Here is a 26,340-nt window from a genome sequence, read left to right on the forward strand (position 1 = left end):
TGGCCCTCCTGCAGACCCTCCACATCTGTGCTGTTCCCTCTCTACACCCCCCTCCCCCCCTCCCCTCTTGTAGGACTGAGCCAGCTTCTCCATGCCTGACTGCCTCTCCACATCCACAATTATAGCCATGAGAATTTGTTGGACCCGTACTTCTTTCCCAGTCTAAATTTGAAGTAATATTGTGCAGCATCAATGAATCACCGGAAAAGAGCGCCAACTACGGTAACCCATGGAAATAAATGACAGTACGGCTCGACACTGTGACTGACAGGTGATCTTTGGGTAGCGGCGTGCATGCGGGAAGAACACAGCATTGAGCGTTTAGCACTAAAGGTTGGGAGTTAAATATACAAAACCCCAAATCTTGCGGATCACTGTTCCATCGAAGCAAATTCTAACAGATCCAAGCAAACGTTTGAAATGTCACAAAAAAATGAAATGTAAATCAGGAGAAGTTTAGTCAGCTGCGTTGACATGGATCAAACGGCTTCATCAACAGAGTTCAAATATACAACCTTTTTCAGGTTTTTTCACTTTAATTTAAGCATTACAATTTTTTTGCAGGGTTTAGGAAATACATCCTCTGTAATTTCATCAATCACGACTCGTATCAAAAAGTCAAAGCCAGTTGCTGCCAGTGTTTTCGTGATGTTTCTCTGTGAGGCCTCAGCTTAAATGCCACTCACAGAGTTGCATGCTACTTTAAAGGGGAGTGGCGGTCTTTGCTTCACATACTTTGAGTCGGCTTGATTATTTTTCTGGCGTTAAGCGGCGGGGCTTCAAGGCTGGATCAGATAACATCCTCCGCTGTGCTGCGCAGGCTCCTCTCACAGTTTTCTGCTCATGAGAACAAAGCTTCCCAACATTTCGAACTAACAAATGACAAACCGCGGACATCTCAGTATGTGTCCCGCTATGATTCCCTCATCTTGAACTGGATATTAAAGTGTCAAAATAAAAACTGAACTCATCGTAAGAAAAATGAAAAAAAAAAATGAAAAAGTCAAAGATTGATACACAAAAGCAATTACACACCATGTATTTGTTAGATTACTTATGGTTGTCTAAATGACATCACGTCCTCCCAGGAAGTCCTGAGAAGAAAAATAAAGATGTGATGATGTGTGTGTGTGTGTGTGTGTGTGTGTGTGTGTTTGTGGCATGGGGGGGGGGCATCAACACACATTATTTTAATGGGCATTTCTCCTCTGTCGCCAGTGTTGCAAACTTGTCAAGCTTCAAACGCGGATGACTGTGAATTTCCTGGTGTGTGTGCTTTGTTTACAGGCTCTTGTCGTCCCACCTTCTGTGGAGCTGTCGGCGCTCTTCCTGACATCCGGCGTTCATTGGAGCGGCGGCAGTCACGCAGGTACGATCACACCGATTGATCACGGGGAAAGGGGAGGATATTAAAAGGTGTCTGTCACAGTTACACGCCCCCGCGCATGCATCTTTTGTTTTTCATTTAAATCTTTGTTTTATCCCGGGGAAAGTCAATTGAGCATGCAGTTGTTTAAGCAGCGCCATGATTCTCAGTCACACTGCCGAGACATCGGTACCTGCGAGCTGCCCATTACGCCATCCGTTGGTGGGTCAGTGGCTCGCTCTGGAGTGCATCAAAGTTATAAAAGAGAACTACTTATTCTTATTCCTCACCTCCATTTTTCTAGCCAGAAAGATAAAATGAATGGGCAATCTTCCAGCAACAAAGCCATTAGGCTTTTATCACACAGTGCATGGATTTATGGTCATGTGTAGGGCTGGGTATCATTCAAAAATGTTTCCATACTGATACAGTGACTTCGATACCGGTTCCTGAACAATGCTTTTTTTCAATAGCAATTTTATAAACTCCATTCTAACTAAATTCTAACTAAATCCAAACGGTTACATCCAAGATTGATACACTTTATGTCCATAATTAATGAATTTTCAGTCATTTATCGCCGCTAGCTTTGATGCTAACCGACATTTTGCTTTTCCCATGATATTCTGGGAGACCATTCTGACCAATCAAAAGCTTGTTTACGTCTTGTCAACCAGGCTGGTCCGTCAATGCGAATGAAACAAAGATCGTATATAGTGAACTTCCCCGAGGGCAGAATAGTTAGGTGTGACCATAAGTTGTCAAAAATACCTTAGGACTCAGAGGGTTTGGAGAGGGTGTGTCTGTACGACGTGTAACGTTAGACAGCCACTGACGCTGACGAGATTTACTCCTTATGTATATAAATTGGGTATTGAATGACGAGGCATTTTTTGATACTCGATACTTTAGAGGCAATTCGGTCGGTGCTTAACAAGTATCGGATTCGGTACCCAGCCCTACTCATGTGCATGCACACTACATTGAAATGTGGTTATATTGGTTGTATGGGTGGTGAATGAATGTCACCACGTTGACCTGAACTTTGCAAGTGAACATGAACTGTTCTTCTTTAATGTAGCCAACCTTGTATGAGCCTCTTTGCACCTCAGTTTTGTCATGCAACATTTGCAGAATTGCACACATCTTTTGGGATTTTTTTGCCCGTGTTGTCAAGTAGATAGTTTCTGTGGCACACAATGCTACAACATACCGTACAAGACTGTCCTCCCCCGAAAAAAAGCCCACATAGTTTGTTTGTTCAAACAGCAATTACGACTCATATTTACGTTCCTATTGGTGGCGTCCTCTAGTGGCCGTAGTAGTTATGATGGGAGCAAAGCAGGAAGGAAGACAAAGAGTATAAAAAAGCCAAGTTTTATGTATGGAGGCAGGTTGGGGTCGTGGATGGGTCAACCAACAACAGGACTTTCACCCAGGAGACCGGGGTTTGTGTTCCATTTGAAAATAAAAGTAAACAGTGAGGTTTTCACTAGAGATGGTCCGATACCATTTTTTGCTTCCCGATACCGATTCTGATACCCTGAACTTGAGTATCGGCCGATACCGAGTACCGATCCGATACCAATGTGTCATATATTTTATTATGTTTTAACAGGTGTATACTACTATCCCTGTATGGATGTGATATTATTTCTATCTTTGTTGTCAGTCTGGCTCAGGTTAAACTCTTTGTGAAACATGAACAAACACAAACAATGAATGCCACAGAACCTTTTTTTATCCAGTTTGACAGTCAGTTATAACGGAAAAAGAACATAAATAAAGTACTTTAACGTAGATTTTCTTTAGGGCTTTATTACGTGGTATCTGATCAGTGCATTAACTCCAGTACTTCCTGATACCGATACCAGCGTTTTAGGTAGTATCGGAGCCGATACCGATACTGGTATCGGTATCGGCTCTTCTCTAGGTTTTACTTCACGGAACAAACAGAACTAAGTAGTTTTTGTGCCTAAACCTAACCTAACTGCGACTTTTTTACGTTAATGACGTGTTTAAAACCGTGACCGTTACCTTCCTTGGTTTAAATATGACGACGGAAAACACTGTGGGTCGTATTTCCTGCCACCGCTATGGACGTTAATTTATAAAAACGCTCCTGTGGGTCGTATTAGAGGGTAGGAACAAACAACCTATATCGTCGTATGGTTTGGAGGACTTGTTGTACCGTGCAGTATGTTAAAGATCCCAATAAATTCCTTCATAATTCATCTCTTTCCACATTGAACATCATGTCGGGCCAGGAATGGGATTGGACAGTTGAACTACCGCAAAATGAACACTCATGGTAGCAATTGAGGAAGTTTTTATCTTGGGTGTCAGGCCACATATGTTTGCACTTCTGGTAGCAGAAATACCTGCAGGATATGTTGGTGGTGTTACAAACTGACACCCACATAGACACCTCTGAAACATGTCACTGCTGCTAGTGCCAGTAAGGGTCTTTTTTATCAGATTCCAGCCCAGTGTCCTATCCACTTTTTGTATCAGAATTCATTTGAATCCCCTATTGAATCTGATTAGGTTCAGCTTTGAAGTATCTACATTTAGGGAAAAAACTAGAAAATTGAATTGATCATCTTTTGTCAGGTGCAAAGGTTACACTGTTTTTAGTGGCTGCCTAATTAATGTTCACAACCTGCTACCGCCTGACAATGAGCAGCGGAAGATATGAAATGTTGATTAAATGTATCTGACACATTGAAATAACAGCTGTGGCCTACTTACTTTTACAACCTTATTTTCACGAGCTACATCCTCCAAATACTGGATGTCCAGATGCAGAACCATTGAGATGATTATCTTAAAATATTCATTTGACATACATTAAAGATTAACTGGAAAATTCTCCAGAAATTGACATGATTTTTAAAAAAAATAATTTTATTTGTCATTTTTATAAGGCGTTGATCAGTGCTGGCTTAGCAGATCTGTGTGTTCTGCCAATGGAAAACCGGACTTATAGAAATACTTATAGAATATGTTGGAAATGCACTTTGTTTTCTTGTCAGGAGTTCAAATATAAAGACAGATATCAATTTTGTCCTGCGTCCAGGGTGGTCCAGGATATGTATCGCCTAGCGTTATTAGCACAAAGATTTGAATAAGGAGAAAAAAAAGCTAGGAAAATATGCCTTCCATCAGGACGTTGCCATTGCAAAGAACTGTGACCGTTGTAGTGTGCTAACTCATTCTGTTTAATCCATGCACAGTGCTGAGCGCTATTTTCTTTTGAACTAGTCAAATGTAGTCTATATCCACGACGTTCGCAGGATATTCCACCGGATGCGTGTCTTTTCGCCGATGTCCGTTTCCTTGCACTTTCTTTGTGTTGGAATTTTAAACCCCGGTGAATTTATGAGGACTATCGTTGACTGCTCCTCAAATCTCTGTATGGTAAATCTGTCCAATCTGAGTTTTCTCTCACACGACTAAAACAACCATTGAACGTACACATGTTCCACCAAAACAAGGTCCTTCCCGAGGCTATTTTGCAGCGGCTCCATGCGGAGCTCAGCGCCGCCCAAGACGATTGTGATTGGTTTAAAGAAATGCCAATAAACCAGATCACGTTTTTCTCCCATCCCGGAATGCTGTGTGGACTAGCCAGACCATCTTCCGCAGTGCTGTGGAGGAAGGTCTGGCAATGCGAGACTAGTCAAATGACCACAGCAAACTATTGTTACTACTACTCTTTTATTCCTATGGTCTCAAAACATCGTACCTTTATGGAATAACCTGTATTTTATTCAGAATTCCATAATTCTGGAACTGTAATATTGTCACATTTGACAGAAAGTAGCGTTGAAATTAAAACAAATAACAGTTTAATACGTTGTTTGATGACATCTATGTATAAGCCATCTTAGCAATAGCCTAGATTAGTGGTTCCCAAGGAAGAGTCCTTGGGGTCCCCAGCAAAAAGGGGAATACTACAATTTTACCTCTAATTCCATCCATAAGTAACACAATGACAGAATATGTGACTATTTTGGTCATGGGTTTCATACACTTTCTGTAATAAGACATCTAAAAGCAAAAATCCTATCAGATGGGACACAATCTTATCAGATAGGGGGACCCTGGTATAAAATCCTATCAAATGGGCGTCCGTGGTCTTATTGATTGATTGTCAGTTTAGGGGTCCTTGACATGACAAAGTTTGGGAACTACTGGCCTAGATAAAGGCAGAGGGACACAAAGTAAGACCACATACATGTAGTAACTTCATTGGAGTTTTAAGGAATCGAGTGTATCCGGAGAATGAAAATACATCGACATCCAAGAATTTAATTTGACGTTTCTTTGGTTAATGTTGTTAAATCTAGGCTTCAACAGCGTAAAAAAAGAAATACCAACAACCTCCCTCCTACTTTAAATTCCCCGTGGAACCTAAACACTCAAATCCCCTTGAAGGTTCGTTGTTTATGGAGAAGTTGTATGTCTATATTATCCAAGTAAAAACGCGTCATTAAAATTAAGTAACCACCCGGCGATAGAGCTGCTTGACTACTAAGTAAAATAAGTTTGGTGCCAGTCTTTTTCATCACATATTGACCCCCTCCCCCCCACAGCCCGCCTGTCAGAAAGCCACAACGCTGTCACTTCCTCGCCATGTAGCTCAAGGAGACAATTAGCAAACAGAGGTGACATGGTTAACAGGTGCAAGCCATTATTCCTGGAGCTGGAGGAGCGTGGCCATCCCATCTCTCACGGTGATGGGCCGTTTACTGTGTGTGTTTACTGTATGTGTGTGTGTGTGTGTGTGCGTCAGTGAGTGATGTGAGATCATATGACAGGTACAAGTGAGGGATATGTCTGCTTTGTGGGGTTGGGATGCTTTATCCCGCCCGGTTGTTTGTAATCAGCGTGTCATCACCATCGCCATTTTTGTTGTCAGCGGTGGAGGAAGTATTCAGATCAGTGGTGTAGTCTAATGTATTGTAGTGGGTATACTGTACTGTATTTTGGCCAGAATCTGCCTTTGGGGGAGGGGCCATATCATAGTGGGGGGTCTGGGTGTCCTCCCCCAGGGAAGTTTTGAGCATCAAAGACTTAATTTCAGTATTCGGATACACTTTTATGCACCAATTTACGGTGGAAATACCTTTATTTAGCCTATGTGAAGAAGAAAAATACAGATGACAATTCAAAATATATCAAAAATATAATGGAAAGTATGTTGTTGCGTGTCAATGGGCATTTTTAAATGGGTATATGGAAACCTTGGAGGTTTCTTAGTGGGTATACTGCGTATACCTGCGTATCATGTAGACTACACCACTGATTCAGATCCTTTACTTAAGTAAAAGTAGTAATACCACACTGTAAAAATACTCTGTTACAAGTAAAAGTCCTGCATTGAAAATGTTACTTAAGTAAAAATATGTAAGTATTATCAGGAAAATGTATTTCAGGTATTCAAAGTAAAAGTACTCAATACAGAAAATTCCTACCATTTTGGAAAGTCTAAAGGATCCAAACAGTTGTGTGTTTAATGGTCTAATAATTTCAGCTGGATTTGCAGGCCGTTATATTGTTGGCTACTTTCATTCATAATAAAACATCATATTTTTTAAACTGCATGTGTTTTGTGTGCAAAAATCTTAATGTGTAAAGTAACTAGTAACTAAAGCTGTCAGATGAACATAGTGGAGTAAAAAGTACAATATTTCTCTCTGAAATGTAGCGGAGTAGAAGTAGAAAGTGTCATGAAAAGAAAAGACTCAAGTAAAGTACAAGTATCCTAAAATGTGTACTTAAGTACAGTACTGGAGTAAATGTACTTAGTTACATTCCACCACTGGTTGTCGTCGCGCTCATACCATATTATTAGACTCTCGCTCCAAGGTAGCTCCCATTCGTCTTCACTCCCCTTTAAATCTATACACGTCTCCCAAACATCACTCCTCTTCCTCCTCTTCCTCTTTCCAATAATTCCTCACCCCATACCACTTCTCTGTATTCGTTTAATTCGTGATATACTGTAGACCATCATCCCTTCCTGAGAAACCGAGAAAGAGAAGAGGGGGGTCAAGCCGGTTTGTAAAAATTGATTGCTTGTAAAGTGCTAATCAATGGAAACCTTTTCTCTTGAAGCTGGGAAATTCATGTTATAACATTTATTATAAGATTCAGAGCAGCGGGGATTACATATATATGGCAGCTGTCCTCTTCATGGGACATGCTGAGCCTATGTGAGTAATCACCCTGCATTCACATATGCCTCGCTATAAAATGAGAATACAAAGACATATTTGACTACAAATGTAACATTCGTATTATAATATTTGGGATCGTATCAGATGCTCCACACACACGTATATTTAGTCTTCATCCCTTAATGATAATAATAATTATAGGATGCTACATTTCTCCAGTCAAACCGCGCCTCGGTAATGATCTGCTGTTTTTGAAACACATTTTGCCGGCTGTATTTTTATTAATCAAATATAGCATGGATGAGTCATGTCGTTTTGGCTTGTGTCATATCGGAGGTATGTGGCACAGATTTCCCTCATATTGGAAGCAGAGCTAACACATGCTCCCCTTGACGTGTTCTCACACCATTTCTCACACAAAGCACGCACGTGCGCGCACACACACACACACACACACACACACACACATACTGTATTTGCAGATGCATACACACACAGATGACGTATATAAAAAGATATTCATAAACAGACCCCCGCTAGGCTGGTTAGCACAGAGCACCCCCTCAGCCCCCCACCCTTACACACACACCCACACACACACACACACACACACACACACACACACACACACACACACACACACACACACACAGAGGAGCGTTTACTCACATAAATCCCTGACACACCAAACTAAGTGTGCTTCTTTAGCAGTGGTGTAAAGTAACTGCGTTCATTTACTGCAGTAATCTGATACTAAGTAATTTGAAGTAATTTGATACTTAACGAACTTGAGTGCTTCCATTTTCTGCCACGTTATGCTTCTATTCCACTACATTCATTTGACAGCCAGAGTTGGTAGTTACTTTGCGTAACACAATTTAACATAAAACATATGGTGAGCTTCTATGATGCATTTTTACAGAAAGGCTCATTAGGGAAGATAGAATCACCCCCGCATTTACAGATTATAATATTTAGATGTTGCTTACACCGTAATCCATCAGCAACATATCTAAATCAGTTAATATAATGCAAAGTAACACTGATGGGTCATTCTGCTGCTTAATATTTACATATCTTAAGTAGATTTGTATCTACATATCTTTGACATACTGTAAGTTAAATTCTGAATGCAGCACTTTTACTTTTCATAGTCTTTTTATGTTATATATAGGCTTATAAATGATTATCACTTTTACTAAAAGAAGCCTCTACCACCTCTGACCTATAGATCAAAACACATTTTTAATCTTTAAACTTTGATTAGCATTTTAGCATTTGGAAACCATATCCTTAAGAAAAGATGTTTGGACACTATTGACACAATTTTATTTCCAGATACTATCAAATAATGATGTTTTTGTGTATTCCAGGAATGATTAAGTGTAATTTACTTTTTCGGTTAACCCACATAGCCTCAGCTTGGCGCAGTCCCCGGAGTAATTGTGTGAACATTTTGCTTCTTGCAATTTTCTACAGCTATATATGAGTATAGGAAGCCGGTTAACCTGTGAACATTGTCTTTTACTCAACATACATCCTTTCCTCTGGCTGCAATGCATTTTGGACTACTGAGCTACTGGCAGAGCAGAAACAGGTGTCACAGTTTCTTCCTACGTTATTGTTAAAATGTGAAGCAAACTGGGGTCTAGACAGATGCTTTTTTTTTTGGTTTCAGGCTACATTTACATTGCTGCGTTTTGAGCCAGAAGTGAACTCCATGCACACAAGTGATTTTAGCTTCAGTAGAACAACTAATCAACATTATCGTACACTGGGCATGCGCATTTTCCAGTTTCCAATCAGGCTTTTGCCCCGCAAAAGGCCAAAATAGCCAACGTGGCTCTCTTTGTCTTCATTCTTCTCCTCCTCAGCACCTGCTCATTAATGTTACGGCTGCCATTACACAAACATTTTGAAATAAAAGCCAATGTGCTTACATCCTCCATAACCTCCCAAACTTTAGCGCATCAGCGTCCTGCGTCTGATGTCATTGTTATTGTTCTTGTGCGCATGCGGGTCACTTAAAAACCGCAAACAGTTCCCACTGGAATCTGATATAGGCCACATTTTAAAAAGGTAATCGGATCTGAGCAAAAAAAAAAATCAGAATTAAGCATTAAGACTTGGCGGTGTGAACGTAGCCAATGTGATGTCAGACAAACTGCAGAATGTAACCTGCCCTCTTTAGTTGGATTTTTCCTCCAGAAGATAGAGAAAAAAAAAAAACAACATAAGTTGCAGGGGTGGTGGGTGGAGAGGGGTCAATTTTCCCACAGTTTCCTCTTCAATGTTGTTGGGTTAAGATTGTCACTGCTGTGTGGTACTCTACCCCGCGGGTATAAATAAGACATGATTGGCATCACAGCAAAAGAACAACTCTCTCTCTCTCTCTCTCTCTCTCTCTCTCTCTCTCTCTCTCTCTCTCTCTCTGACAGCCTTCATTTGCGGGAGGAGTGGCAGACTTGGTGGGAGTTAATGATTATAATTATTTTTCTTTTTTTCCCCTCTTTTTTTACATTGTGGGATAATTATTTAAGAGGTTCGTGTAGTCGTTGTTGTAATCAGTAAAGAGAGATTACAGAAAATCTGCATGCCAACAGATGGCACTTGGCTGTTGTTGTTGCTTCGTATTAAACCCAGCGCGGCACACGTAGTAGCAGGCGGGCTAGAGTGGAGGGGACAATCAGAAAGGGGCCAAAATTATGAAACAATTTGTCCTTCATCATAAATCAATTTATCATATCACTCCGCTCCGGAGAAGAAAGGGAATCAATAGCAGTTAGAATTAGGCCTGCAACGATGTGAGGAAAATATGCGACACACAATAACGTTGTTGAATATCGCGATATTAGCGATATTACCTGCGATAAATGAACAGATAATAAAGTGCTCTCAGTTCTGCTGCTTTCAGTATTCTGCTAAAATACAACACATCGCTTGTTGAATTTAAAACAAATGGAAGGAAATCATTTTCCAACATTCTTGCATTGAACAAATTGAACATCGGATTGAATATAAAAGGCACCACTAAAAAAACATGAGTCACAGTGCAGATAGAATACATTTCTGAGTGTCTATTGCAATATGTTGCAGCCTTTCGCAATGTGTTTATTGCGCCTGTTGATATCACAATGACGATAAAAAAAAACGATACGTAGTAGCCCTACTTAGAACTCTGCGTGTGTGTGTTCAATCCCGAACCAGCTATCCGGCTTACGCACTCCTCTCCCCTACGTGGTGGGGTTTTGGGGGCATGTGGGAGCCGGTGGTGGGTTTACAAAAAAAGCCATTCAACACAACAAACAGTATTTGATCAGAGAAGGCCCGACCCCATGACTTTATCTCTTAACACCACAGTGTGCTGCCATGGTCGTTCACACGCAACCCAGCTCCCAAAGAAGGTCAGCGTTTGTTAGCTCTGCTCCTCTGGGACGCCTCCCGGACTCCGAGCCAATGCCACTTTCACTTCATATCCGCGGTTACATATTCATTTTAATGTAATGTCTGTTTTTACATCTATTTCTAGTTATGTGTTTCTTGATTAATGTGAAAGAAACGGATAAACACAAAGTGAGGCGAAGGCACTTGCCATCCAGGGTCGGGGAGCATGAGGAGCACCAAGGCCGCTGGCCTACATTCCTCACTAATTGTATAATTGGAAAAGCTCTCCAAATGAGCAAGCAAGCCCCCCTCCCCTCCCCCTCCCCCCAACCCCCTTCACCAACTACCCCCCTGTCCCCCCCTTACTCACTTAACACCCCCCACCCCCCACCCACATGCACATGCACACCCTTCAAAGCAAATCACAAAAGAGCATTTTGGGAATAATAATAATTTCAAAAAGAGTCAATTATTAATCCCACACACTAGCATCCCTGGCAGCAGCAGCTAGGCTGGTTAGCACAGAGCACCCCCCCCCTGCCCCCCCCTTACACACACACACACACACACACACACACACACACACACACACACACACACACACAGTGCGTGGCACTATCTTTGTGGGGACCCGTCATTGACATAATGCATTCCCTAGCCCCTTACCCTAACCTTAACCATCACAACTAAATGCCTAACCTTAACCCTTACCCTCACCCTAACCATAACCTAATTCTAACCCTAATCCTAAAACCAAGTCTTAACCCTCAAACAGCCCTTTAAACTTGTGGGGTCCAGCATTTTGGCCCCACAAAGCTGTCGGGACCCCACAAGTATACTGGACTCCTGGTTTTTGAACTCCACAAATATAGTTAAACAAGAACACACATACACACGCACACATACACACACACACACACACACACACACAAACACACACACACACACACACACACACACACATGCACACACACACACACACACACACACACACACACACACACACACACACTCATCATGACATACAGTAGTTCGTTATCTGGTGTTGTATTAGTGTTAAATAGAGGAAAAAGGCGGATGTCCAGTGGGGAAAAATCATTAATTCACACTGTATTTCTTAAAATACTCTCAATGACAGGGTCAAAAAAAGTGGAACTCTCTTAAAGGTCCACTCCAGTGATTTAGTGTTGCACTGCTATAAAGTTGGAGCAATGTGAGAAACAGATTAAAATGAGAATGGTGAAAATGAAAGCAGCACAGGCTAGGATATCATAACTTGTAGTTCCTTGCATGGGTCAAACTCTCAAAAGACCCCGGATCCCACAATTCCCTCAATGTAACTTGATATTCTTTTTTTATTAGATCCTCCCAGCCTGGTAAATTCTCACATCTTTCAAATTCCTCACCCCCAGTTTGTAACACAGGCTTTCTGTTACAAATTTGGAATCTCACGTCCAAGTCCGAGATAACTCTGATGGTATCATCATCATCATCATCATCATCATGGGTCATCAGGGTTATTTTGTTCTTCAGAAAGCTCCTCCAGAGCCACACATGACATTTAACAACAGTTTCCACAGGCTGTATAGTCCTTCTCATAGCAAGTAAACTTACATCTCACATGCAAGATCAGAGTCTCTTTAAAACACTTCCACACATTTTGTTGAAGAAGTTGAAAAAGCACTCATGTAAACTGATGTCATAAATAAATAATAGCGTTCCCAATATGAGATGATCTACCTGTGTGCTGTGTTAGCACTCATATTTTACTGTTAGTACTGGAAGCTCATGGTCAAATTGGATTTCCTGATTTATGTCCCCTGCCACGCGCCGTTCATTTCCATGGCTACTGAGGGACGGGAGGTGGGCAGGAGGGGAGGATTTCTGAGGTCGACAGCGGCGTCTAACGGGATTGCGGGGTGCCGTTAAAACGAAGCCGTTAATTAATGCTATTGATCAGCAAAAAAAAAAAAAAAAAAAAATAGAGGCAAAATGTGATTTGCATACAGCCCGAGTGATCAATGCATTAACCGATTTTTTTTTCTTCTTCTTCTCCCCCCCCCCCCCTCTGAAATCTGATTTCTTCTGAGTTTTCAAAGTGGAAGAGAGAGAGAGAGAGTTTAGACTAATGTGGATCGATCGGGTCTCTCTCTCAGACAAGAATACAAAGCATTTTATTAGCCGGTTGAAGGGTGAAACATACCAGGAAAAAAGGACGCAGTTTTCAACTTGGATTTTGTATTCATGTCTCACTTTAAAACAAGGAGACAGAGAATTTTCCTTCTTAACACATTCGTAATCGTCAAACTCAACCCCCACCCACCCCCCCCACTTCACATAGTCTACAGAACACATAGTAATAAGGTGATATTTCTGTAGGGCCTGTTTTCTGAAAGGCAACAATATAAAACCAACAAAACAACAAAAAAATAATAATGACAACAACAGGGCCATGAAGGAAAAAAAAGAGGTGTTAAAAAAGCAATATGTTGGTTTATTTTTTCGCTCTCCTCTCTCTCCCTCTCTGTCAAGAGCAGCTTATTATAGCCTATTGATTTATAAAGCTTTAAATGTGATCCTCCATGTCCAAGTCAAGGGCAGGGAGTGAAAGAGAGAGAGAGAGAGAGAGAGAGAGAGAGAGAGAGAGAGAGAGAAAGAAGAAGAGAGAGGGAGGGAGAGGAAAAGAAAGGGTGCATGGGAGAAAGACGGAGAGAAGGACCAAGGCAAAGGGAAAAAAGGGCGTCTGGAGACGGATAGAGATAGAAAGAGAGCGTCCACGACAGGGGAGGGAGTGACAGCGAGGCATTTTCAGAGCCGCTCTGGAACACAAAAGGGTAATTGTTTTAGCCCAGATGTTGCTTTCGCACAACAAGCAGGATACAATGTTCCTACTGAGCTGATGAGCCCAATCAGTGAAATGATTAAAAATTGATTTTGTCCCTGTAATTACAGTATGTAAACTACTTAGCCGGGATTGCAAAGGAAGTGATTTTCTAATTACGTATATACTCTGGTGTCTAATGATTGGTTTTTTGAAGTAATGAAGAGAGGGTCCTAACGACTCCACTGTGTTCTGTTGTTGAAGGGAGAAGAAGGCAGGAGAAGAGGAAGCGTATTGGGGGGGTGGGGGGGTCGAGAATGAGAGAGCATCGTTAGGGCAAGACAGCAGGCCTTGGATACAAAAGGGGGATGAAAATTGAATTTTTGCCAGCCAGTGCTAGCACGCTAACACGGGGGCCCTGTGTTCGCTTTTTGCATGGGATCTGGAAATATTAAATGGAGGCTGTGACTTGTCATGGGGGTCGCCAGGCCCTATATAACCAGCCCTGGCAATCTGGACCCTGCAATTAAAACCTCTCGGGTGGGGGGGGGGTTTGGGATTCAACACATCACACGTGCATTGGAGAATTAACACTCGCGCAGGAATAAGCATATAGCTCGGCCCTTCTGCTATATATTTCACCAAGCTTCATTCAGACAATGTCACTTTTGATAGAAGGTGACTCTTTGGGATTAGAGCCCCCCACAACGGATGTGTGTGGCTGCACTCTAAGAAATTAATCCGTAAAATAAGAGAAAAAGTTCTGGCAGCTCGTTACCTGTCCCGTAATTAAAAACAGAGATTTTGCGCATAACTACAATAAAGAATAAAAATTATCTCATACAAAGCTGCTCAGTTAGTAAACTTCTGAAATCAAATCTGTTCTTTGGCACTTTTGTCTCTCACTTATCTGGTTAGTTATTTGCGGTAATGGCGTTGTGGGTAGCTCACTACGTTAGTGGTCGGGGCACAGATAAAGGTCCCATAATGCAATTGGAAAGGTAGATAAACAGAAAAAATCCCGTTCTATGGACAATGTCTGTTAAAATATACAGTCATACAACTGTTAATACACAGATGTTTCTTAGAGTGTCTGTCCTTTAATGGAGAAATCCGGCGCAAAATGAACCTAAGGGTTAATAACACGAACTCCGTGTAACCAGTAACCAGTAACATAGCTCAAGCACGGCGTTCGTCGTTTGACTGGTCGTGACTGTTTTCCCAAAATGGCACCTGCATGTATACGTGAACGGTACAGTCTTTCTAAACTATCTTTTTAATAAACTGTCTGTACACTTACAATGTTGTCAATGGTTCAGTTTACATGTAGGGACCCTCATTATGCTACCATGGAAGTGTGGTGCTATTTTAATAGCAATTTCTTTTTACTTTACCCATGCCCCGACGACTAGCGTTATAAGCTAATTAGCAGTTTGCAATAAAACCAGACACATTTGATTAGCATGAAAACATATCCCAGAGAACGTTCAACTCGGTACCCATGTATTATTAACCCCTAGGTTCATTTTGCGCCGGATTTCTCCTTTAATGGAACATACACAGTAACGGACTTGCTTGAATATATTGTGATTTACATGGCTGATGTTCAGCAAAAGACTACACACAACTGCTGCCGTACTTAAAAGCAAAACTGTGTAACTTTTGAAAGAGGAACACATTTTCCCTTTTACACATAAAAAGGCTGAGTCCTGAAGGAATAGTTTGATATTTTGGGAAATGCCCCTTACTTGCTTTCAGAATCCGAATATAGGAGGGACTAACTTTGCTTCTGCTTTCAGTCTTCATGCTTAGCTTAAGCTAACCATCTAGCCGTTCCAGCGTTATAATTGCTTATGCAACAATTATTTTCTATGTATATATTTGTTTTTCAGTTTTTATCATTCATGTCTTCATGTTTAACCCTTGTGTTGCCCTCCCATGTCAAAATAAAAAATTGTAACATGTTTTTGTAGCATTTTTTTACGTTTCCTGCGCTCCCCACTACCACCAGTATACACTTACACCAACTTGTTACCACTATTTTTAAGCTCATTTTTGGATTTTATAGTCAATAAAACTCATGTATCCTTTATGGAATTTTCATCTAATTTTAGAGTTAAAAAAATGCAGAAAGTATACAGTTAAGATCAGGGGATGTTTATGGATAATCGCAGACTGTCAAAGTTTAGTCAAAAATGTATTAAAACACCCAAAAGTCAATGTTAGTATTGAACTGATTCTTACTTTTACTTGGGAAGAACGTTTCATGGAACCATCTGTGTCACTTTTGGGCAATTTGGTTGAAAGAAACCCAAATTTCTGATGTAGAAACTTTGAAAACGGGTCAAATTTGACCTCAAACATGAGGGTTAATTTCTTTGTTTGTTCATGTATGTACATTTCACCAAGGAAAAATCCACATACGTGTACTTATTGTGGCAATACAACCTTTTTTTCTGATTCTGATGTTCAGCGTACAGACATAAGAGTGGTGTTGTCTAATCTTGCCAAAAGTCTTGCCAACAAAAGGAATTTCCCAAAATGTTGAACTGTTCCCTTAAGTACTAAATTGAAGCCATACCCGTATCAATACACTCAGCAACAGCCGTGCGTGGTCTCGTATGACCAGCAGCTGATGGTGACTAATCTAATGTTATCAAGATACATGTTGCTGTGTAATTGGCATTACTGAGTCTCTTCCTCTGCTGACTTGATGATCTACTTTTACACTGTTTTTTTTACATAGCATAACCCTAACTCAAAATGCTCGACTTAAGAGCTTCAGCTTTCTTACACAGGCTCACTTTAAGCGGCCTTTTCAAATTGAGGAATTTAAAAATAAGTGAGACGCCAAGCAGGTGTACTTTGTAAAACTTTAGAACTCATTAGCATGCCTGCTGCCTCCCTCTGTCGCATATTGTGGGTAAGGAGTAATTAGAAAAGAACGTTTTACCTTGTATGCATTTGTGCCAAAATAGTAATTTAGTCTTCAAAAAGAGAAATATAATTTGGTTTAAACTTTACTTCAAAATGATTTAACAGGACATATTCTGTCTAACTGACGTATGTACCAAACCAAAAAGACTCCTTTGATGCTTGTGAGGAAAGATTTTTGTAACCCATAGTCCCGTATTGCCAGACCTTCCTCCACAGCGCTGTGGAGGAGGGCCTGAAAGCCGTGCGACAGAAAACTCAGATTGGACAGATAGTCTAGCTAGCTGTCTGGATTTACCCTGCAGACATATGAGGAGCAGTTAACCATAGTCCTCAGAAATCCACCGGAGTTTAGAACGCCAACACAAAGAAAGCAGAAGGTGACGGACATCTGGCCGAAAATTAGGGACATCCGGCGAAATTTCATGGTAACGTTGTCCATATAGACTGTGTAACCCTTAATCAGCAACCCAGAGAGGGTGGTTGTGGGAAAGGGGTTCTCCACACATCTTCCAGCAGTATGCAGCTGTATCGGGTGCTGCTTATTTCGAGGAGAGCAAATTTCCAAGGGGGAAAAAAGGGGGACTGGAGCAATCTGACTGATTTGCTTTTAATTGTGCAAACTGATTTTATTTGGCCTTATTTGGGAATCCATCAGGATCAAGCCCTGACCTCACATTGATTTCTGTGTAGACCTCTTTAAGATCCCAAAGTCACTGTAACAACAGTTGGTTATTCTATCATATAAATGCATACACACAACAGAACAGTAAAATGATTTGAAAAGCTAGAACAAGACTTCCCTTACCATGTTTGTGCCTCTCAGTGAATTAGTGAGTCATTTTAAAGAATTTGAGAATGTTTTCTAAGAGTCTTTCTACAAATGCTCTTAAATTTCTACATGCATTTCCCAAATCAGTAACCAGTGCACAGGCATGCCCTAAAGAGCTTCGTAACGTCAGCTGTCCGTGGTGCTGAAAACGCTATAAAGTGCATATTTAACTGACTATAGCCATGCTATATATTACAAATACATGCATCACAAAGCGTAGGTCTCGTGAATGACACAAAAACACCTTTTATATGTCATTGCGTTGTATGAAAACGCTAAAGAAATTGGTTTGGTTTTTGCTTCAGATGCTCCTCGCCTCCTCAGAGTGGGTACGAGCATGTATAATTACATTATATATAATAATATATAGCTCTGGGTCGGGACAGTGAGGTTTAGGAAAAGATTGTGGGTGGGGTTACACATTGTACGTTTCAGTGACACATGGGACAAGAACGGGACATGGACCCCGGTCTCCTGGCTGAAAGTCCTGTGTTGTTTTGTTCACCGTCCCGACCTACTCCCCTATGCAGCTTTTCAGTCGTTCTTACTTGCTGCGGGTTGGTTGCACACAAAGCGGGTGCTTGTTTAAATCCACTCGTTTCTACGGGAAATCCTCTCTTTCTCTCTCTGTCCTCTCTCCTCCCAGTTTCTCCTCCGTTACCCTCTCCTTTCCCGTCAACCACGACTTGACGAGCCGTCAAAGATGCAACCTTTGACTCAGGTTGTAAATTAGAATCAACCATCAAGTCCGGTACTGCGTGTTATTGTGGCGAGGCATGGAAACAACGGCGGAGTCATTCTATCAGACAGGGAATATAGAGATAAACTTACAGGGTCGTAGAGCACATAAAGAGCACATAAATCATACAGCGCACAGAATGAGTCACCGCCTCAACCATGGCTGTGCTCTCCCTTCCTCTCTGCTCTTAACACATCTAACAAAGCTCACCATATTTCCTTATCCTTATCTTCTGCTCAATATTCAATATTTAATTACAACTTCATTCATTTATTTTTTTAAAGATTTTATTTTCTTCTTTTCTGGAGAAATAAAAGGATGTGAGTTAAGCCTCTGATTATTGGGAGGGAAAGATCTGTGGTTTTTTAGTTTTTGGGAACATTAATAAGTGACAGAGAGCTAGATTAAGAATGGTGGGATACAGCGAGAAAAAAAGAACAAAAAAATACGACAAAGCTTTGAAATGCTGCCAGTATCACCAACTGCACTCCTCTGACACAGCTGATTGTAACAGAAGCCGATAGCACAGCCGGGGTAGGCCTTTAATAATTCATTTAGTTAGGCTATGATCTGTCATTTTGTACCTTTTGACATGCGATATTGAAATTTAATATTGCATCAATACAAATGATGTATCGCCAGTCGTCAGGAGAACGGATGTGGATGGCAAAAAGATCTTTGCAAATGTCTTTTCACTCCTCTCGCACTCTCTCTTTCCTTTCCAAAGTTTCATTGTACTAGAGTAGAAAGGCATAAGAGAAACATCTGTCTTTTATCACCCCCCTCTTTACTCCTGGCTTTGATATGTGTGTTTAAAAAAAAAAGACAACTTAAAACGCTCAGGGAGCAAGTCTCCTACTCAAACCAGAGTCAAGAGAGGCTTGGAAAGTGAAAAAAGGGGGGGGAATAGAATTGAGAAGCAGAGGGAACATGACAGCAGTGGCTGAGGGAGATGTCACATGTTGTCGAGATCTTTGACATGACTCTTTAGTGCGGTGAATTCCCATAGGCGATATTCAGGCTACGATGGGAGCGTTAGGTGCTACTGATGCGGTGTCAGTCTAGCCTGGCTCCCAGACTACTTCACATCTGCTCAGTGAGATAGGGATGCACCGATAGCAGCACTGGCTGATGTCAGTCTGAAGTAGATTATACTGTACATGTCAGAGGATTTCCTCAACACTAAATGCTGCCACCAAGGGAGACAAGCCAAAAAATAATAATCCAAATTTTTTTTTAAAAGTCGGTTTTCTATATTTTCTACTTTTTTCATATACTGTATACTAATGAAAGAAGCTAATAGCAATGTTGCTGAAGACAGGTCATCACACCGGATACAGTATTTGGTCTTAGATGCATTACTGTCTTTGGCCATCTCTAGTATGACGGTGCTATCATGACTAATGCAAATCATTTTCTTCATTCTGAGCCATAAATACAGGTTACACAGACTCACAAGTGTTGCAAAGAGTTTTGCTAACCTGCCAAACATAGAATAGAGAAATATAGAAAGAAACGCTCTGGGTTGTTTCCATTTCTTTAAACCAATCCCAATCGTTTTGGGCGGCGCCAAGCTCTGGACGCAATTAGTCTCGGGAAGGAACTTTGCACGTAGGGATGCAAGCTCTGGCATTAAAATGGTCAATTCCTGGGGCGGCCTCTAGGTCACCCAGTAAGAGCATTTGCCCCATGTTGGCTGAGTCCTGCAGCGGCGCAGGGTTCGAATCCGACCTGCTGCCCTTTGCTGCTTGTCATCCCCTCTCTCTCCCCCTTTCATGTCTATCCACTTTCAAATAAAGGGAAAAGCCCCAAAAAAATAATGTTTAAAAAAAGATTCCTTGCAAAACAAAACTCCACGTAAAATAATAAATTACGTATGTAAAACATAAAACAAACATAATTTGATCTTCAGTTCCCTAGAGGTGAAGCCTGCCTATACTTTAGCTCCGGAGGAGCTCACTGGACTCGTTAAAACCACAGACGATTAGCTAGCTATATGTGGCTCTTGCAGAAATATATTAAACTGATACATTGGTGAAGTCATTGTCATTGGCGTATGCCGCTGCCAAATCAACTCCGAATGATGATGGCTGGTGTCAGAAAACGGATCCGGGCTGGTGTGCAAAATGCACGTTCCAGTTAGATTGTAAATGCCGTAAACACATTCTTTGTCATTCCCCAAAAGAATCGAGCTGCACCGTCCAAGTTTTTGTCATAACTTGCCATTTTCGGCGTGTAGCTTGCTAGCTCGAAGGTTGTTGTTTCCCGAAGCCAATCGATTTTGAGAATGGTAACACACAGATAGCAAAAGCAATCTACTTCCGTTGCACCAGACTAAACTTAGAACAAGGACAAAAACTTAATTGTTAGATAAATATAATCTGTCATATTCAACGAAAATGCCAAACCTTTAAATTATTGTACCTGTGCATGGCAACTACAGTATGGTTAAGGTCTGGGAACGAATGTGGTTATGGTAAGTTAAGTATATGAGGGTTAGGCAACTAAAACCCCTTGGTCAACGTTAATGACAGCTTTCTCAAAACAAATTAAAGCAAAATAAACTTCATGGCTTCTTTGGTCTTGTTACATCTGTCAGCAGAAGTTGGGGTCTGGTTAGTCTATATCCACGACGTTCCACTTCCAGGATTGGTCCGTTGCCGCCAGAAATTCCACAGGATGTCATTCTTTACGGCCGAATGTCCGTTACCTTCCGCTTTCTTTGTGTTGGCATTCTGAACTCCGGTGGATTTATGGTTAACTGCTCCTCAGATCTCTGCAGGGTAAATCCAGCCAGCTAGCTAGACTATCTGTCCAATCTGAGTTTTCTGTTCCAAGTCTAAAACAACTTTTGAACGTACACATGTTCCACCAAAACAAGTTCCTTCCTGAGGCTATTTTGCAGAGGCACCTGGGCTCCGTCCGGTGCTTAGCACCGCCCAAGGCGATTGTGATTGGTTTAAAGAAATGCCAATAAACCAGAGCATGTTTTTCTCCCATCCCAGAATGCTGTGTGGACTAGCCAGACCCTCCTCCATTGCGCTGTTGAGGAAGGTCTGGCAATGTGAGACTAGGGTCTGGTGACACCAAATACTCTTGCTGTGGGTATTTGGTATTGTCAGAAATATTATTGTTTGAATGAATCTAGTCCCAACTGGAAGAAGTGAACTGAAATTCTGCATGCTCCAGAGCTCAAGTAAACTGCCGCAGACATGCTTTGTGTGAATGTATCCTTACTTCATCACCATCCACAGGCGGCCCATGTCACATTCATTGTAAAAAAAAAAAAATAGGATTGGTGATGGGCTTGTTGGTAACAGATGACAGTGTTGATGATGATAGTGATGCTGACAGTGCCAATAATCATTATGACAATATAGAAGGTGGTCTTTACAGTGATACTTGGAATGGTTCTTCACTTTTACAGCTCTGACGCGTTTCCTCTGCATGTGCAAATATATTTCAACATTTCGACAGTTCAAAATGACCGTGTGTTCTGGCTTCGACTACGCCGTCTTGTCACTTGAGTTGGCGTGAATCAGAGACATTGACCTGTTTTTGTGTGTTTGTGCAAACCCGAGTCACTCTTGTTCCAGAGAACTGATGAGTGTGTGCAGCTGTGTCATTAACACCACGTTTGTCTCTGTGTATTTTCATTTGTACCACTGATATATACGGGTGTCAATTAAACAGGGGGGGAAGGAAAAACTGTTTAGGTGACGATCCCTGCATGCATTTGTGGGCTATTTATAACAGCCCTTCTCTGATTTCATGGCCTGCTCCTCGAAAAACAACACAACGCTATTTCCGGCGAGGTTGTCTGTTTCACCTATAGCAATGCCTTTGTTGATCGCATAAATAAAATGACATTTTTTCCATGTACAAAGGCTCAGTCCTTACTGCAGCGGCCGCAGGTGTTATTCCGACCTGTTGCCCTTTAGTTGCATGCAGGGTCCAAAGTTAGCACCATCTACCAGCCAAATGCTGGTAACATTTTTATTCACTCACAAGCCAAAAAAACAATGGTTGTCTATTAAGTGGCTGGTAAAATTTGAACATTCAGTAGCCATTTGGCTGGTGGACAAAAAAAGTTAATTTTCAACCCTGGTTGCATGTCTTTCACCCTCTCTCTCCCCTTTCCTGTCTACAGCTGTCCTATCAATTAAATGCCTACAATGCGCAAACAATAATCTAATGATACATAAACAAAAAATTTAATTTGAAAGAAAACCTGTAGTGTAAACACAGCACACTGTTTCTAATATCGACATGGCTTCCAGGAACGTTGACCTTTAGCTGTGCCCTGACACTGCTCTGAACATCTAGGAAGTCTGCCATGCTTGTAGGTGTCTGGGTATGTTAAACAGTGGGGAAGAAAGACCCAGTGAGAGAGAGAATTAGGTACCTTGGGTTGCATTGGGTCATGGCGCGCCTCCCTGCTCTCTGCCTTATGTCAAGGCTTTCTTACTTCACCTGCCAAGGTCCTGACCTCCTGTACCCAGGATCTGTCTTTCTAGCACTTTCCAGACATCAGATTTTGACACAGCCTGTTGAAAAACCTGTGTGAATGCAGGACACCCCAAAAATCTGAGATGTGCATTGTAGTGTTGAACGGATTAATTGAATTGTCTACCAACAGAGATAATTGATTCACTGTTTTAAGTCATTCATCAAGAAGTATTTTTCGTTTCATTTCAAATTGAATGTCTTTGGATCCTTGGTTGGACAAAAAAGCAATTTGAAGGCAGGGTAAGTTTATTTGTGTAGCACCTTTTCGAAATACTAAAGGTAAATAAATGCATTAGCATTTAAAACGCAGTCACAGCAAAATCTATCTAAACCTATTAAATATAATAAAACCAATTAAAAAAACGTCACCAAGGGCTCTGGGCTCTAATTTGCACTTCATTGGCATCAATGGAAAAACCTTCCCAATGTCATTTTAAAGAGGTTCCAAAGCTAATATGACTCTCTGGTTACCCATAATATTATACTCAGCCAGGGTTTTTGCTTATTTTGGTTATTTGTCATTTTCATGGTTCTGTGGTGTCTCTTTAAGTCTTTGCCTGGGTACAGACTAGATTTCTATCTGTTCCTTCCATTCTTCCTTCCTTTCTTCCTTGTTCCTCAGGGGTGCATTCGGCAGGTCAACACCTCAGCGGGTGGCTAGTTGTGGGCCGGATGACCTTTGTCTGCCATTGTTTTGCTCCTCACACCTCACCCAGGGAGAAGGGGAAGGAGCTTAGTGCCTTACACCTGCCACTGGCTTTACTGTCATAGCGCTGGGGTGCGTTTGGTTTCGGTGTGCCAAGGACGGTGGAGAAGGTCCCAAATGATTTGGATACATAGCCAACAGTTGGTAGATATTACACAGAGTGGGTTCATACGGTATCATGTCCACTGTGGGAACAGTGCATTGAACATCTGATGGCCCTCATATTAGAGTCCACTCTGAGACCAAAACAAGCAGCTGCCATGTAGATAACCCAACACATTCTCACTCCCAGCTCATCAAAATGCGATGCCTGGACACGTGCCTTTAGCATTAGTTAAAGATGCAAAAAGTCTCCTTTAGCGTCTTAGTCAGACGCAGAGGACTTTCAACTAATTCCAATGTGATCCCATTCGCGGTGATATTTGACGCTCTGGGTACCCCTTTGGCGTCATTTTTCGATGGCCGTGGTTGAACCTCTTGGCGTCACATTTTGACGCTCTGGGTCGGGACTGATTTCGCATCATTTTTAAACATGGGTGACTGATGGCACAGTGGATATCACACATGCCTTTGGTGTGGGAGATCTGGGTTCAATTCCCACTGTGATACACCAACCAATGTGTCCCTGAGCAAGACACTTAACCCATAGTTGCTCCAGAGGCGTGCAGCCTCTGACGTATGTAGCAATTGTAAGTTGCTTTGGATAAAAGTGTCAGCTAAATGACATGTAATGTAATAAAAGATCCTGGGTGCGGTTACAAAATGTACATTTCAGTGACACGTGGGACAAGAACAGGACATGGACCCCGGTGTCCTGGGTGAAAGTCCTGTGTTGTTTGACCCATCCACCACCCCAACCTACCTCCTTACCGGTGTGTTCCATACAGATGCTAAAGGGTGATTTTTGCGTCGGTATCTGACGCTAAGGGCAACTGACCAAGTAGTTGACGAGTTGGGAGTGAGAACGGTGGTTGGATAACCATAACAAAAGCGATGTTAGATTCCAAATGCGATTTGCGTTTCCTTCGTGCGAGATGAATCAAGTGTACCTCGAGTGAATAAGGGGACGGAGATGAAATGAAATACCCAAAATGCTGCCTCCACCGGGGCCTGATTGAGTTCAGGTGGCTGGAAAGTGTCTCACCCAGGGCTAGTTGTCAGTGAAGGATCTGCTGTCTTCTCATCTCTTTGTGCTGCAGGGCTAACTGGTGAACATCGGCTGTGTTGCTTTGACGGATGTTTGTGTGCCTCCCGTGTTGCGGGGGGACGGGCCGTTGACACACTTCATATTTCAAAGGCTAGGTCTGAGGAAGAAATGAAGATTGATGCGGAAAAACGGCGCGGCAACCCATTCGACACATATATTATCATTTACACATGCGTGACACCTTTGTGCATGTCTGTATATCTATATATACATATGCATGGGCATGATCCAAGGCGCCACACATATCCACGTGGGGGTGGGGGGTCTCTGTTATTAGAACCATGTGATATAATTGCATTTGATCTCCAAATAAACAGTGAATCAGTCCATCTCCTTGGTGGAGATGGCAGATGTGATGGACGACCGCATTAGCAGCGAGGACAACATTAGATTTGCTCAAAATTATTGATCTTTTGTTTGTGAGCCAAGTCGGCGATAAATAACAGTGCATGGGAGATGTGACTCATTATCACCGTGCCAAAAGCCCGACAGACCTCTGTCAAAACACAGTCTTCCCCCCCACCACCACCCTCTCTCTCTTCCTCCTTCCTTCCTTTCATCCCAGTCACTACAAACCAATTTAATCTGTTTTTAATCCTTCCCTCTTTTCTGTCGCCGGCGCCTGTAATGCGAGGCCTCACTGTCACTATCTGATTCCCTTAAAATTTTAATCCTGCACTGATAACCCTGTATTATTACATATTACACACTCGCGGGCGGCAGGACACTCACGCATACATACACACATGTACACACGCAAATATGTACACACAGCGTTTAGTGGCTCTTTCAGTGTTTTTATTCCTTTTTACCTTCTTAGTGAAGAAAAAAATCCTTTTATCACACAATGGGTAATTTATATCCATTACCAGCGTTTTCAATCCTTTTCAGCACGGCTGTCACTGCCTTTGGCACACTCGTGATTAATGTGATCTAATAATAGTCTGCCATTATATTTCCTTTAGTAAAACATGTACCAACATCCTATTCAGCTCCACGAAATTCATTGCCCCTTAAAATATTTTTCCCCTTTACGTTTGAAAGACAAGATTGCTATTTTATTTTCTTTTTCCTCCATCTCGTTGGCTTCCAGGAGGTGATTATTTCTTAGGTGGGGGGGTGGGGGGGTAGTGATGGCACTTCCCCTATTTTCAGACACTTATGAGAATGATGAGAGGTGCCAAGATTCAAGGTGGTTTGTGTGGATGCATTTGTGGGTGTGAATGTGCGGCCCTCACACTGGTAAGCGTACTGTAACATGGCGTGTGTGTCCGCAGTGTTGACTGGCCGAGTGCAGAGGTTGAAAAGAGTCAGATCAGCATCAGGGTATTAGTTTGTTCTAGAAAAAGTAAAACATATATGGCTTACAAAGCATATATACTTTTCATTTCACGTTCTTTTGTGAAATTAAGTTATTATATATTTTTTTCGTGTAATTAAAAAAAAAAGTCATCTTCAAGAAAAAGATTTACTGATTCAGCCATAAAATTTAGCTGTAAATGATTTTGAAGACCAACTATGTATGATGCATAACCATCCAAACCCCTGGCCACAAATACATCCATCTTTCTTTTGTCTTTCTTTTCTTTTTTTTCTTTTAGAGCAGGTAGTTTGGAATGGGTGATGGAGAGGAGAGATGCTCCCCATGGAATGTGCA

At 41.6% G+C, this 26,340-nt stretch overlaps 1 protein-coding gene across 2 annotated transcripts in view; it reads left to right on the forward strand.

Moving 5' to 3' along the window:
- The window catches only part of znf536 (zinc finger protein 536), a 281,952-nt gene that overhangs the window by 30,502 nt on the left and 225,110 nt on the right, over nt 1-26,340 (forward strand). For both annotated transcript variants that reach the window (XM_031290669.2, XM_035999791.1), the window contains exon 2: nt 1,288-1,369. The gene's annotated coding sequence lies outside the window, so the exon portion shown is untranslated. The remainder of the gene's footprint in view (nt 1-1,287; nt 1,370-26,340) is intronic.

Source organism: Sander lucioperca, chromosome 3, assembly GCF_008315115.2.
Source record: "Sander lucioperca isolate FBNREF2018 chromosome 3, SLUC_FBN_1.2, whole genome shotgun sequence".
Classification (NCBI taxonomy): Eukaryota; Metazoa; Chordata; class Actinopteri; order Perciformes; family Percidae; genus Sander; species Sander lucioperca.